Consider the following 16,190-nt stretch of genomic DNA (forward strand, 5'->3'; position numbering starts at 1 on the left):
ACTCCACATCCCAAAGATAATAATAACCATAATGTTAGCACAATTACTGATAGCATTCTGAAAGCAATTAAACACATCTTATCTGCAGCCTTTGTTCATTCCAGAGTTTATACAGTCTGTGATCCAGGATGGACTTTCTTCACTCGGGTATAGTGAATCCAGGGGTCCACACTGGCTACTTTGACTGCTGTAAAGGTGGTCAGTAGTACCTGATGGGGTCCACTCCACTTTTCTTTCAGCGGTTCCTCGTTCCAGTTCTTGATGTACACCTCGTCTCCTGGATGTATGTTATGAACTGGGTTCTCGAGAGTCAGTGGTCTATTCCACACGAGGATACTCCGGAGCCGAGCTAAAGTTTTCCCTAGAGACAGAACATAATTATACACTTCCTGCTTTCCTGTGACATGTACGTTAGGGTTCAGGAGATTCACATGGTTTCCCATACAATATCTCATAAGGACTGACTGACATCCCACTCCTAGGCTTTATCTGAATCCTCCACAGTGCTATTGGCAAAGCCTGGGGCCACTGCAATTTGGCTTCTTGGCATATTTTACTGATTTGCCTTTTTAGTGTCTGATTCATCCTCTCTACCTGTCCACTTGAGTGGGGTCTCCACGGTGTGTGTCGGTCCCAAGTTATCCCCAACAATCTACTTACCTCTCTTACTACTGTAGCTATGAAATGGGGTCCCCTATGTGATGATACCCCTAGGAGTACCCTGAATCTGGGAATAATCTCCTGTAGTAACCACTTAACTGTTTCCTTTGCTTGGTTCGTGCGACAGGGAAGGGCTTCTGGCCACCCAGAGAATGTGTCAACCCCCACTAACAGGTATTTGTATCCTCAAGTCCTTGGTAGCTCTACAAAATCTACCTGCCAATAGTCTCCTGGCTCTATTCCTACCCGAATTCTTCCTAGCTGTGCCTGTCGCCTGGCCACTGGGTTGTTTTTCAAGCAGATATCACATTTTGTCATTACTGATTTTGCCATTGTTAACATCCGTACTGAAATTAAACTCTGCTTTAGCAATTTTACCAATGCCTCTGCTCCCCAGTGACATTCATTATGTTTAATTTATAGAACTTCTCTCATTATCAAGGGGGGTACCACTATTTGTCCTTGTGCAGTCACATACCATCCCTGTGAATTCTTTTGTGCATTTAGCAAACGTGCCAGTCTCTCATCTTCTACTGAATATTTTGGTTTTGGAGGTAAATTGAATTGGGATACATTAAGCTTCAAAGGTATCAATGCCATTGTTGTTTGTACCTCTCGAGCAACCTGTCGGGCTGCCCAGTCTGCCTTTCGATTTCCCGCACAGATTTTGGAGTTTCCTGGTTGGTGTGCTTTGCAGGGTATGATTGCCACTTGTTCAGGTTTTTGTACTGCCTTTATCAATTGCAGGACTGCATCCTGATGTTTAATGTGCATACCCCGAGAAGATAACAGTCCTCTTTCTTTCCACAGTGCTCCGTGTACATGCACCACTCCAAAGGCGTATTTTGAGTCAGTCCAGATATTTACCTTTTTCCCTTCACTTAATTCTAGTGCCCTGATTAAAGCAACCAGTTCTGCCTTCAGGGCAGATGTATTTGGTGGTAATACCTTTGCCTCCACTACTGTATTGACTGTTGTTACCGCATATCCAGCATGTCTGGTTCCGTTTTCCACGAAGCTGCTCCCATCTGTAAACAGCTCCCACTCCGGCTGCTCTAGTGGGGCGTCTTTCAGGTCTTCCCTTGCTGAATGGGTGCACTCTATTACTTCTACACAGTCGTGTTCTAATGGGCCTTCTTCAGTTGTGGTACCTAGGAACAAAGCTGGATTCAAAAGGTTAGTTGTTTTTAATGTGACATCATCCTTCTCAGTCAGGACTACCTGGAATTTCATCATCCTGCTGGGAGATAGCCAATGGCCCCCGTTTTGTTCTAAGACAGTGGTTACCATGTGTGGTACATAGGTATCTATGTGCCTTCCCATAGTAAGTTTCCTGGCTTCTTGTATCAGGATCACAGTAGCTGCGACTGCCGGCGGACGTGGGGGCCACCCGGCACTTATGTTGTCGAGTTGTTCAGAAAAGTAGCCCACCAGCCTTTTCCAGCTTCCCAGACGTTGGGTCAGGACTCCCAGTGCTAGGCGCAGCCTTTCATGTACAAACAGCTGAAAATCTTTAGACAGATCAGGTAACCCTAATGCTGGAGCAGTTGTCAGTGCTTCCTTTAATTTTAGGAAGGCTTCTTTCTGTGGTTGCCCCAGGTGAATGGCTGCATCTTCTGAGCTTCACACAGGGGTTTCTCAATCAATCCATAGTCCATGATCCACAAGCGACACCATCCTGCCATCCTGAGGAAGACTCGCAGCTCATGTAAATTCTGGGGCTCTGGAATAGCACAAATAGCTTGGATGTGGTTAGTATCTAGTTTTTGTTGCCCTTGTGAAATTTAAATCTCAATGGTTACCTTTATACAGGTTACTTTTTCTTCTGTAGCTATTAGTATATCATCAACATACTGCAACAATAAGTATTGGTCTCTTGGTACTAGCCCATTTTTGGTCCAAATCTCCAGTTCCTTTGCCAGTTAGTTTCCAAATAGGGTCGGCGAGTTCTTGTCGTCTCCAGGTGAGCTGGGTCTTTCTTCCGTTCCCTGGGTTTTCCCATTCAAAAACAAACAGTTTCCTACTTTCTTTCTCAAAGGGTGTGCAGAGAAAGGCATCTTTTAAATCAATTACAGTAAACCACTTATAAATCCCCTTTACGGATGTTAGCAATTTGTGAGAATTTGTTACCACTGGATAAATGTCCTTTTTATTTATTGTTCTCAAATCCTGCGCTAACCTATATTCAGATATTTGTTTTCTTTACTGGAAATATTGGTGGATTAAATTCTATTCTATATTTGTGGTGAGTTCTTGAACCTGTTCCACAGGTTCAGCTAGTTATATTCTCCTAACACCATGGCTTTGGCAGCGTTTCCCTGCTGCAACTGATTGCCCTGGTCAAACTGGTTATTCAAGCTTGGACAATTTCGCTTCCAATGCCCCTCCCACTTACAATACGCACATTGATTCAGGCTTAACCTTTGTGTGACTGGTCTCTTACCGCGGATATTCCTGTTACGTCCCCTGAAATTTGGGTCACCTTCTCCTTGTATTATGGCCAATAGATTCTGCTGCTGTCTGTTACTAGCTTCTTTTTCCCGATTGCTATATGCCATCCAAGCAACCTCAAGTAACTTATCCAAATTCCTTAATTCTTCCCCCTCTAATTTTTCCAATTTTCTACGAATGTCATCCTGTGATTGGCCCAAGAATATGAGAGCAAGCTGAACCTTTGCTTGCTCTGTATCCATTTGGAGGTCTGTATATTTCCTTGCTATCTCCTTAAGCCTCTCCAAAAACACAGTGGGAGATTCCTTCTTTTCCTGTCAAACCTCATATAGTTTGGACCAATTTATAGTTTTGGGCACAGCGTTCTGAACTCCTATTTGGATCCACTCTTGTTATTTACGTAATTTCCTCATATCGCACAATAAATTAGGGTCCCAATTTGGATACTCAATTGGGAAATTCACATCTAAATTCGCTGTTACTAGCCCATTTCTAATATCTTCTCTTGCCCTCTGTTTGGCTGCCTTAAGTACCATTTCTTTTTCAGTAGAATCCATCAGAGTATCTAATATTACTTGTATGTCATCCCAGTCAGCATTTTGAGTTTCATAACCATTTTTACTACACATGCCATTTTATCAGGATTTTCTCTATAAGTTCCGGCTGACTGTTTCCAAATAACTAAGTCTGCAGGGGAAAAAGGCACTTTTACAAATACTGGCCCTTCCATTCCGACACTTTGTCGTAAGGGGGCAATCACAGTCCGTTTTTGTTTGCTTATGCCTTTTCTATGCACAACTGGGGCAAGCTTTGACCGACTCCGGGTTCTGTGGGCAATTGGGGTCACTGATTCATTACCATTGCTATCTTTTTCACTCGCATACCTCTTTCTCCTTTCTATCACAGTTAGGTTTTGCTCATCTTCCGAGGAAGAGGGACCGGGTGATGATGGGAGAGGAAGATAAAGAGGGAAAGGTGTACTAGACGAGACAGGCTCAGGACTAGGTGGGTGAGGAGCAGGTAGTGGGATAGGGACAGGTGAAACAGGTGAAACAGGTGGGATAGGGTTAGGTTCTCTTGTAGCTTTCTTAGCTCCTATTGGACCTACTTGTAATTCAACATCTGTATAATTTTCCCTACTCAAGCTTTCTTTTAATGCCAAGTGTTCTAAACAACGTTCCTCACAAACCCCACACTTTGCAGATGTTTTAACCACTAATAATCCACATTCATCCTGCCATTCTGGCTTTCCCTGTAAATAGAAAACCAGATCAACAAACGGGGCTTCATCCCATTTTCCTTCTTGTTTACAAAATGACATTAACCGCGAAATAGTGTTATATTGCAGAGTACTGTATTTTAGCCATTTTTTGCCATTCTCCAAGGCATATTCTGGCCACCATGAATTACAGTAATCAATCAACTTAGTTTTACGTAATTCTTCCCCAAAGTTACCCTGTTTCCAATGTGCTAATAAGCACCCCCAAAGGAGAAGTTTGCGGGATAGGGGTGTTACTGCCCAAAATCCCTTTAAATTTCTCCATTTCAAATACACCACAAATGCCAAACCCGCAATGCTTTCGTGATTGTCTTATGGAACGGCGCCTAGGCTTGTACCAACAAGAATTCCTTTAGCCCAACCAAGTGTAGCTTTTGCTGCGTCTTATTTGGCAGGCATCCAAAACCAAACCAAAGTATAAAAAGCACCTTACCTTTCTCCCGGGGACGTTGTGAGCGGCAGGAGCGGTCGCGGCCAATGGGCTCCCCAAGAATCCCTCAGTGCCGGCTGGAGCGTGATCAAGTCGCGAACTCGCTCAGCACCACTCACAACGGTTCCATCTGAGTCGCCAAAATGTTAGCGTTCAAAAACACATAATCACGGAGCGATTATATGCAGAGCTTTTTATTAAAGAGCTCTGGGAATCAGGGTATTACCCAAATTTGATTCTGACCATACATCGGAAATGATCATGTTTTTATACTCTATCTTTATATAACTTTCATGTTAATTATTAAACTTATATTGTTCTATTGTATACATAAATTTAGCCCCTCTCTGAATTTCCAACATATTTTCTAATTATTCTTCTTCTGGTTATATAGTAATTATATTTAATTACTAAACAATCATCACATCTAACAATTATGTAATTTATCATACTGCTTACGCAGGTGCAGTTGATCTGGGAAAAGCACAAAGATTAACATTTTAGATTCTATCTTTAACTTTTCCCAGAGCTCCACTATCATGGAGAGAGCTGATGTGGCTAGCAAAGGAGGAGGTGCAGTGTCCTCTTGCATCTTTGTGCTGTAGGTTTTTGAACTGATAGAAAGGAATGGGCCCCCAAAACTGCAGAAGCCCAGGCACCACTCGGCTCTCCTGCACGACTTCCTCCACTGCTGCCTGCAGGCAGACGAGGACAGGCGCTGCTCTGCCCAGGAACTCCTGCAGGTAAGAAAAAGCAAAGGGGCAAAAAGCCCTGTCAGCTGAGGACACCTGCATGAAGGGATGAGGAGGAGTGTGGGCCACATGGCGCAGACAGCTCCCAGGACAGGAAGGCGCAGGGGGACACACTGCCCTCGGTGCTCTTGGTGTGTCTTCCTGGTAGCCAGGGAATCCTGCTTGAGCCCATGAGGATGGGATCCTGGAAAGTAAGAGTTCCTTTCTTTGTTCTTTATCCTCTGGGCAGCATCCCTTTGTGACCTCAGGCCATCCTGCCTCCAGCCTGGCTGCTCTGATCATTTCAGCCAAGCAAGTGCAGGTAGACTGGAGAGGAGACACCTGCACCTGAGGAGACCCTTATGCCCCGCCAGCTGAGAGGAGGGAAAAGGGGATGTGTCATCTTGAGGCAGAGCTTCAGCCGTCCCCCAAGTATTAAGAGGAGCTGTGCCCTAGATAGGAAATGTGACAGTTTTCATATTTGCTCAGTTTAGGTCTTAGGTTAGGTTAGATTAGGTTAGGTTAGGTTAGATTACGTGTGTGTTAGGTTAGGTTAGGTTAGGTTAGGTTAGGTTAGGTTAGGTTGGGTGTGTTAGGTTCCATTTCAAACTCTGTTGTTTTTTCTTTCTCAAAAAGATGAAAGTTTAAAAAAATTAGGAAATATAGGGATCAACTTCTAAGGACTATGGTGGCGTTGGCACGCTATATACAGTCACAAACGGAACGGGACACTCTGAATCAGTGTCGTGAGCTGTTTATTTCAAACATCAGTCTCAGTACATTGTTAGGACAATGGAGACAGGATATGTTTACAGCTCGCTGATTCAAATGGAATGCCAAGGAAACATCACATTACAGGGTAGCATAAAACCCTCTCAGCCTAAGTTTCAGCCAATCACACATAAAGCAAAACATATTGACAATAATTCTATCCAGTCATATGAAACACACGTAACAGTAGTTAACAAAATAAGGACTTATTTTCTAACACAATGGCTCGTTTATGAGAGACAAAGCATGGCTCGTTTATGAGAGACAAAGCACAGAGGCTCATTCATACTAACCTTCTAAAGATATACATTAAATAAACTTGTTGCAACCTATCAGGGCAAATCACAGGGGCTTATTGTTCTATTTCTCATGTCTGCTCTACTGCTTACAAAACTTTTTGCTGTATTAGCAATGTTCACAAATCTGCTGTCTGAGGCCTGTCTTTTTTACCACTTTCTCAAAACCCTCAAATTTTATGAATCCCAACATTTGGAACATAGATAGCTTAGATAATAGAGGATTGTTTAGCTTAGAGTAGAGTGTTGTTAATTTAGGGAAGCTCTGAGGTATCTTATAAGTAGAAATGAAAGAATTGTCATAATAAGAATTAAGCTGTGAGAGGAAAAGCTGGGCTGCAGCCCAACTGGAGCTTGCAGGTGCTCCAATCTGTCAGCCTGAACAGGCCACCTGCAGGACAGAAGGATGAAGATGCAGAAGTAGTGAGGGGATGCTTTGTTTCAGCCTGAGTGCCAATAAAAGTCTAAAATATCCAGAGTGTTGTAAGACTCCCTTCCTTGCCAGGCTGTAGCTAAGGGGACAGTCCCTTTCAGAGGCCTAAAGAACATAGTGAGGTAAGCAGCTTTGCTTACCTGAAGTGTGGAATGCCCGTGGGAAGCTGAGAGACTTGCGGGTAATGAACACCAGGAGATGAGCTCACATTCAGGACAACACTAGGAGGCAGATGTGCAGTCCTTTCTGGGCCTCTTGTCTTGGAGATGTCACAGTCATCAGCAGCAATCACCATTTGGTTCCCACCCTCCTCTCACTATGTCACCTATGGGATAGAATGGCATTGTCATAGCGGCATCTGGCCCTTCCTCCCTGCTTCTCTTTTCCCCCCTTTTCAGCCCAGAGCCCCAGGGCCCATCTGGGCCAGCCTCATCCCCCACGGGTGTGTGCAACCACCAGGGCCTCTTGCAGAGCCCCATTCCCACTCTGCTGCCTCCTTGGCCTTTTCCCACATCTGGGCCAGCCTGCTGTTGCCAGCTGTTGGGCACACACACACACAGCATACCACACCTGTCAGGGAGCAATTTGATGCAGGAGCCCCTGCTAACCACGGCTCAACAGCCCGGCACTTTTCCCACCCAGCTGTGGCTGCATTTGGACTCCATCTGCTGGGATACCCACTGTGAGGGACTGCTCAGGGCCTGGATGCTCCTCGAATGGTGCCCACAGGCCTGATGTCCACGCCTCCCCATTCCTCCTACCCCTAAGGCCGCCTCAGCCTTCTAAACACAATTGTTCTTACTCTAATGGCTTCCTGTGCTTTCCTTCATACTGTAAGCAGGAGCACACAGTTTTGATTGTCTTTAATCTAGAATTAATAAAGATAAGTTGGAAGTGCTACAAGACTTTGTCATTTCAAACTTGAAGCAACTGCAAAAAGTAGAGAAGCTTTCTGTGCAGCTTTTCAGTGAATTTAAAGTCTCCTTCCTCTTCACTCACTTTCAGCATATCTGTTGATTTTCCTTTGCTGTCATCTTTTAAGCTTCATCACTTGTCTATGGATTTGTAAAAACACCCTGAAAACCCAACCCAAATTTACTATCCTTTGTATTTCTCCTCTTCTGGAAAAACTGAGGCTCCTGTGATCTTCTCCTGTGATCTAAACTGTGATTCCCATCTTGGCTCTGGCTAAGAGCAGAACAAATGGAATTTATTACCTGCTAGTAAGATCTGCTAGCAAAGGTCACAGTTAGAGCTAAGCACGGTGCTTCTCTCCCTCCGTTGAATACACATCTTTGTGTCTAGGCCTAGTGATTTCCAGGAGCACCTGGAAACTACTGCCAAGGACAAAAGTCTCATTCTTGCTGGTTTGGACATGGATTTTTTGGTATGATTTTGATCTACATCCACAGTGACCAACAGGAACTGGATCTTTGACACAAAGTGCCTTTACCAACATTTCAAAGCATAGTTGGCACTGAAGTCCAGATACTAATGCGTTGTGGTTTCTTTGAACTGTTTCTAACATCTGGTACAATATCCCAAAACATGTCATTTTTGAATGTTTCAGGCATTTAAAACTCAGGCTTATTGTTGTCAACACTTTTCTTTCCTCCCTTCAGAAATCTGCATGCCCAGGTACTAATTTCTTTCTCAGTTTGTTGACAAGTTACCTGTCAGACAATACTTGTTTCTTGACCCAGAGATGGGGCAACTGTCGCCATGAGGCCAGACGTGAAATACACACGTGATCAGGGTACGAGAAGAAAGAAGTCTTTTTTTATTTGCGTGTTCTCCGGCTTATACACTCTTAACCAAGCGTGATCTTAAGTCCACCGCTGGCCTTGGCTCGCAGGTGGCCATCAAGCGAGTGTCCCAGGAGCGCATCTTGGAGTGGGCGCGGCTGGGGAGTGAGCGGGGCCAGCGGGAGGAGCTGGCGGGGCGTGCCGGGCAAGGCCCGGCAGGGCGGCAGCGAGGGCAGCAAGCGCAAGCGTGGAGTGAGTGGAGGCCGCGCAGCGCCCCGGGCCAGGCCATGGCGAGCCGTGGCGGGGCTGGGCAGGGGCTGCCCGAGGCGCAGCAAAGCATTGGCCCCGCTGACGGCATTGCGGTCCCCCCGCAGCGCAAGGGCGCCCTTGTGCTCCTGGAGCCGGCGCTGCTGTGGAAGGTGTCGTGGCCTGGCTTCAGCGGCGTCGTGCGGCTCCTGGACTGGTTTGAGGTGCCCGAGGGCTTCGCGCTGCTCATGGAGCATCCGCAGCGCTGTCAGCACCTCTGGTACTTCCTGCACGAGCGGCGGTTCCTGACGGAGCCCGTGGCGCGGGGGCTGCTCCGCCAGGTGCTGGAGGCCGTGCGGTGCCGCAGCAGCCACGGTGTCCTGCTCCGCCACATCAAGGCCGAGAACGCCCTCGTCCACCTGGCCACAGGTGAGGCAAAGCTCATCGACTTTGGCTGCAGCACGATCCTCCAGGACATGTTCTACACCCAGATGTCAGGTGAGCCCAAAGCCGGGGCCCAGCAGGGCAGCAAAGTTCCCCCCTTGGCTGGCAGAGGGGGAAGAGGGAGGGAAGGAAGGAGGGAGGGAAGGAGGGGGAATCCTTCTTCAGCCAGCTGTAGCCAAGTTGCTTTTTGGCAGGGCAGTGGCTGGCTGTTGTGGAACGGGAGCTGGCTGGGGGGGAGGGAGCAGCATGGGCCTGATGAGCTGCGCCCATGTCCCATAGGAACACCGGAGTACAGCCCACCAGAGTGGATCCTCTTTGGCTGCTACCATGGCCAGCCAGCCACCATCTGGTCCCTGGGCATCCTGCTCTATGAGCTGGTCTGCAGGCACCTTCCATTCCACACCAATGAGGACATCATCAGGGTCCAGCTCTTCTTCCCACCACAGGTGTCTCAAGGTGGGGATGCACCTTCAAGGCATGAGGGGAAGAACGGGGTTGTGAGAGGCAGCTGGCACATAAGCATCCTACTCTTGCAGCTGGTGAGGAGGTGGATCTCCTGGGCTCAGCTGAAGTAGGTGGCACCTGCGCCTCTGTGCTGGTGTCCTCTGCAAGAGAGGATCAATAGGAAGCTTTTGGCTGTAGCTCTGAGCACTCCTGGTGGCCTGGGCATTGTGGAATGTGGGAGAGCATGGACAGGAGCCTTGTCCCGCTGAGCGGCGGTTTCTGGTTTCTCTCCGCAGAGTGCCAGCACCTCATCAGGTGATGTTTATGCATGGACCCCACAGACAGGCCATCACTGCAGGACCTTTTTGAGCATTCTTGGCTGCAGGAGCCCTGCCTGGCCCAGGAGACAGCAGAGATGCATCTCTGTGCACAGTAGGATCCAGGAGCCAGCATGTAGCAGCGGCACGCGTCTCGTGGCGCTGGAAGAAAACCGCAGAGCATTTCCCTGTGGCCGCAGCGCTGAGGAGAGAGCGCAGCCAAGGAGATGCTTCCGCTGGTCCCCGTGAGCTGTGGAGGGAGCGGATCCATGCTGCCCATCCCACTGGAGAAGTGGTGGCAGTGCAGTGAAGGTGCCACGGACTGGGACAGGGGAAACATCCCCCTGCAGCTCAATGGCATCGTGATGTCCCTGCAAGCCGAGGCACAGCTGGCATGTTCTTCTGGAGCACAACGTGGAGCTGGGAACACCATCCTGGAGCTGGCCGCTGGCAGGGCAGGGCTGATTGGCTTTGGCTGTGGCCCCTGCCTGGAGGACACGCTCTGCACCCCGATGGAATTAAGATGAGTCCCCAGCCGGCGCAGGGGTGGGGGGATGCTGGTGCTTCCAGGCACGGCAGGGCTCGGCCTGGCCACGCGCCGGAGGTTCCCCGATCGGCAGCGCTGGGGAATATTAATTGTTCCGCCGGCCGCCGAGCTGCTTTTTGTGGAAGGGGAGCTGGCTCCTGGCCTTGCTGACAGCTTCTGCCAGCCAGCCTGGCACGGGCTGAGGTGGGGGCAGCCAGCCTGACAAAAGCATCCATCCATGTGGATGGGGGGCGGCAGAGGGGGACGGGTTCCAAAGCTGTGCCCCAGCTGGCCTGCTCTGCAGGCCCTTGAGGAAGGGCTGCGTTTATGGGCAGGAAAGGTGAGGATTTTCCCCACCCGTGGACAGGTTTAATTCTCCCATGGAGTGGTCAGACTCTCCACAGGCCAATGAAACAGTGGCAGGCTTTGTGCTTTTTCTTTTTTCCAGGTCTTGTTTTGAATTGGCATTCATGCAATTGTTCTTTGTTTTTCCCAGGAGGATTACACCTGGTGCCCGGACCGGACGGGGAAGCGCCTGCAGCATCCGTGGAGCGCGTCCAGTGCCAGTGCTACCCCAGGGGCCACGGTCTGCAGGGACAGCCCCTTCCAGAAGGACGAGGACCTGGTGCGGGATCAGCTCCTCTCCTGGCAGCAGCTCTCCAGAGGTGGGCATCCGGCTCCACAGCTGGGCTGGCAGAAGGGCTCTGGGCAGGCGGCAGCGGGCACGTGGGCATGCCGCTCCTGCAGCTGCTGAGGAGGTTGCTGTGCCGTGATTAAGCAGAGGAGGTGGAATGTGGCCTGCCCCGCTGCCCTTCTCTAAAAACAGAGAATGGTTCGGGAGGTTTGGGCTCTGAGCACAGCCAGCAGCCTGGCCTGGGCACAGCCATGGCGGGACAGGGGGACAGGAGCCTGCTGCAACTGACTGTGGCTCTCTGGTTTCTCTCCGCAGGCTGCTAGCGCCTCATGCCATGGGAATGGCCCCACTTGGCCTGCCAGGCTGGGAGGGCTGGAGGGCGGCCGGCGTTCATTTGCTGTCAAAAATAAATTGGGTTGTTTTGTCATTGTCATCATCGGAGCGTTTCTTTCATCCTTTTCCAAGCTTTTGGCCTTCTGTGATAAATGAATGTCATTCATGCTAAGAAAATTGTAATTATATCAATATTTTTGGAAAATAATTGGAAATGTAAATGTGATTAATATGAAGCAAACGGGCTTCTTTGTAGATGATACATGTGGGAAAAAGTATACAGGAGATTGGAATTGGCCTTGATGAACAAAAGTTAGGAAGACTCCCAAGTCAGAATTGGCATCAAGACAAAGTTAAGACAACTCCCAGGACAGGATCGGCTGTGACATGAATAAAGTTGGGACAATTCCAGACAGGGAGTCTAAAATAGTGCTCTTATCTATAAAATAATAAGGCTTACTTGGAACACAGTGCTTACTTACATAACACAGGACTTGGGGCACGTGCACAACCTGCCAGGTTATTCAGAGGACAGCGAGGAAGACTGCTGGCCTTCCTCCAAGAAGAGCACCAAAGAGCCATAAGCCCCCTTAGCCACAGCGGAAGCATGCGCTGTGTGTGCTGTGGTGATGTAGATTTCAAGAATCGGAAATAGGAGGAGATTTACAGGAAAATATTGATGAATATGTATTAGCACACAGTATATAAGTTGTGTTGGGATCCTTTTGCCTTTTGCACGTGAGGCAGGGTGGGAAGCCCTCCCCATACCCTGATCGATGGGTTTTGCTTATGCTTTATCCAAACCACTGCCAAATTTCTTTTTGTAACTACTGGATGCTATTTGATCGTATCATTTTATCTCAATTAAAACTGCTGCTAAATTGTAAGTTTGTGGTTTATTAGACATATGGGACCACATATATAAGATCAGGAATATGACTTAATAGTTTACAAAACCAAAATGAATATTATTCAGCTAAATTAACAAGGAATAGAAAAGCATTCGAGACTTAATCACAAAGGATAAAGTAACAGAAATGATGATACTTGATTAAATGAATACGTTTTTACTTAATGAGTTAATAGCTCAGTCTCCTCTGGCTTTTGATCTCCTCCCCAGAAGGGGTGCAGTTCTTTGATCTCCTGTCCATGGGGGGCACAGTCCTTAGGGTTTGGTCTAGGCTTTGGCATGGGGTGTTGTGTTTTGGATGATGATGACTGCCAAAAACCCCCATAAAATCTCCCCTGGAACCCCCAAATTCACTCAAACTCCCTCAAACTTCCTCCCAACCACCTCAGGAAAAATTTTGGGTGGATTTTGGGGGGGGGTTGGGTACCTCATGCATGCCGAAATGGGCATAGGATTCAAAACCACTAAAAATTCTCCCCTAAAATTCCCCTAAAATCCCTCCAAATCTCCCCCAAACCCCCAGAGGATGGATTTGGAGGAAATTTTGGGTTAATTTTTGGTAATTTTGGGTCAATTCTGGGTGGATTTTGGGTGGTTTTGGTACCTCCCGGACACCAAATTTGGCGTAGGATTCAAACCCAGACAAAATCTCCCTCAAATCTCCTCAAAACCCTCCAAATTCTCCCCCAAAATGTGGGGGTTCCCAGGAGGGGGCACTGCTGATCCAGGGCATCAAGGCACTGCCTGCAATCGTCCATAACCGCCCCTAAGGAGCCTCCAGGGCTTTACCCTCCATGAGCTGCAGCAGACATGTCAGGAAAGGTGACAAGAGCCCGTGGAATGGTCCTTGTTGCAGGCAGATTAGCCACTTGTAGCTCTTCAAAACTCCCTCCCATGAAAAACAAAAAAACTTAAACCGTTCCTAAATGTGAAAAACACGTTCACTCTCTTGTGAAAATGTAAAAAGTTTAATAAAGGACAATGGGAGACCAGGACCATGGAGCAAAGGTTATCACGGCCGGGTGCATCTTGGCACTGGGGATCCCCCTGAAATACCTTTCCCCTTACATCAGCCTGTTGCATATTCATAGACCCTCATGCACAGCAAACTTTACCCCCAAACTAGTTTACATGCTTCAAGAACGGTTTAGCACGGCTCTTCCTTGGATCTGCCTTTTTAGGGCATGCAGATTCCTTGGTTGTGGTTTTAGTCCATTCTTATCACCTCCAGTTTTTGGGCCTTGGTCCATTCTGCCTTGAGACGGGGAGTGCTGATAGTTGGCAGATCTGTACAGGTGTCCTCATCCTGTGTGCATTGGATGTTATCCCATCCAAGCAGGCAGTTTAACACAAGCAGCTATTTCACTAAGCTTAATTAATGACAGAAAACAAAACTATATCTTTACAACACAGTTACTTTAACATCACACATATAAAATCTATTTTAATATCTGTGAAAAGCCAATATTATAATACATATCCATAAAAATAAACCTCTCGCTGAATGATGGTAGATGTCGGTCCCATGGCCCAGTCCCAGTACTGGGAATTTTGCTTCCCTTACTGGAAATTCCCCTCCTCGTAAGCTTTCTACCCCCATGTTTTTAAGGTCACTATCGTTATACACATATATTATAATATTGGCTTTTCAAAGATATTAAAATGTATTTTATATCTGTGTGTTAAAGTAACTGTTATTGTCTTGGTTTGAAAAGACAGGTGTCAGCTAAGGAAGGCAGGTTCCTCCCCTGGAATGGAAAATGTAAACTCCCTCCCTCTGAATTGCTGTAATTTTGAAATTAAGGGGCTCTCAAGCAAAGATATGGGAATAGGAATAACAGGTTTTATAAGGAAAAATTAAAAATACAAATGCTGTAGTACAAACAAACAAAACCACTGACAGAGTCAGAACAGTACCTGACACCCTGTGGGTCAGGCTGTTGGCAGCAGTCCCAGTGAATGGTGGCTGCAGCCCTCCTGCAGTGCCAGGTGTGGTTCTGTTGGGGCAGGGATCCTGGAGAAGGGTGGAGTTTTCCTCTGAAGGTCCGGGCTGCTGCAGATGGGCCGGGGAATCTTCCGTCCTCTGGGAATCCAGTGGAGAAGACAGCTGCTCCTCTGGGAATGCAGTGGGAAAAGGCTGATCCTCTGGGAATCCAGTGGGAAAAGGCTGCTGTGGAATTCCAAACCTCAGATTCTATCCAGGTAGGAATGCTTGGCTCCTCCTCCTGGGCGGAGCATCACCTAATGGCAGGATGTCATTTTATCAGCCATGCAGGGACACTCAATGGCCCATTAACAGCAGATAATTAATAATTAATGGCCAGTCCATTATCAGAAGATATCTCCTGGAGGGAGGATTGGTTGTGGAAGAGATAAACTGCCCAATGAACAGAAGATAACTGCCCCACCTCTGACAGATGGCAAACAGAACACACACTTATCTTGCAATCCAGGACCTGTCCTCACTGGCTGCCCCCATTCTCCAGAGTTCATGGTATCCAGGGAGGCTGCAGCTGCTGATGTCAGGAACAAACAAGTTGGGTCTTGGTTTGAGAAAGCTCCAGAATCCATTTCTGACCCCCGACAGACAGGGCAAAGGCAGAGCCATGGGGTTTTTATAGGGTATCCCAGGGCTGGAGTTGGGGTTTGGGTCAAGGGAAGAGTTCTTAGCAACACAAGAAGGGTGAAATCAAATTCCTGCCTCTTAGACACAGAGGCACTCCACACAGAATGTGTCCCCAAGTCCTAAATTCCCCCTCAAACTCCTGATTAATGGAGGGACTTTGGACATCTTTGATCAATTTCATTCATTTAACACTGTTTGGCTGCTCTTAAGAGATGAAGATGAAGCAGAAGAAAATTCAGGACAAATGGAAAGGAGAAGCCATAGATGAGTGACCAGGGCTGTGCCCAAAGTGCCTCCTCCAGTGGGGGATGGAGCTGGAGCAGCACACGAAGCTCCTCCTCCCGCACTCGGGGCACTCGCAGGGCCTCCCTTACTGGTGGCTCCGCTGGTGCTTGTTCAAGTGAGAGCGCTGTGAGAAGCTCTTCCCACACTCCTCACACTCGTAGGGCCTCTCCCCAGTGTGAATGCGTTGGTGGGTGACGAGGGTGCAGTTGTGCTTGAATCCCTTCCCACAGTCGGGGCATTGGAAGGGCCTCTCCTCTCTGTGAATGCGATAGTGCCGGAGGAGACAGGAGCTGGTCTTAAACCTCTTCCTGCATTTATCACACTCGTAGGGCCTCTCCTACGAGAGTGGATCTTTTGGTGGCGGATCAAGTAGGAATGCTGCCTGAAGCCCTTCCCACATTTCCCACACCTGTGTGACCGTTTTCCAGTGTGGATGTTCCGGTGCTGAATCAGGTTGGCGCTCTGTCTGAACCTCTTCCCACACTCCCCACACTCGTAGGGCCGTTCCCCAGTGTGGGTCCTCTGGTGCCTGATCAGGGTTGAGCTCCGACTGAAGCTCTTCCCACATTCCTCACACTCGTGGGGCCTCTCCCCAGTATGGATTTGTCGGTGCATGACAAGATGGGAGT

The sequence above is a fragment of the Melozone crissalis genome, unplaced genomic scaffold (genome assembly GCF_028551555.1).
Source record: "Melozone crissalis strain CALT ecotype California unplaced genomic scaffold, PUWL_Pcris_2 ptg000073l_1, whole genome shotgun sequence".
In the NCBI taxonomy this organism is placed as follows: domain Eukaryota; kingdom Metazoa; phylum Chordata; class Aves; order Passeriformes; family Passerellidae; genus Melozone; species Melozone crissalis.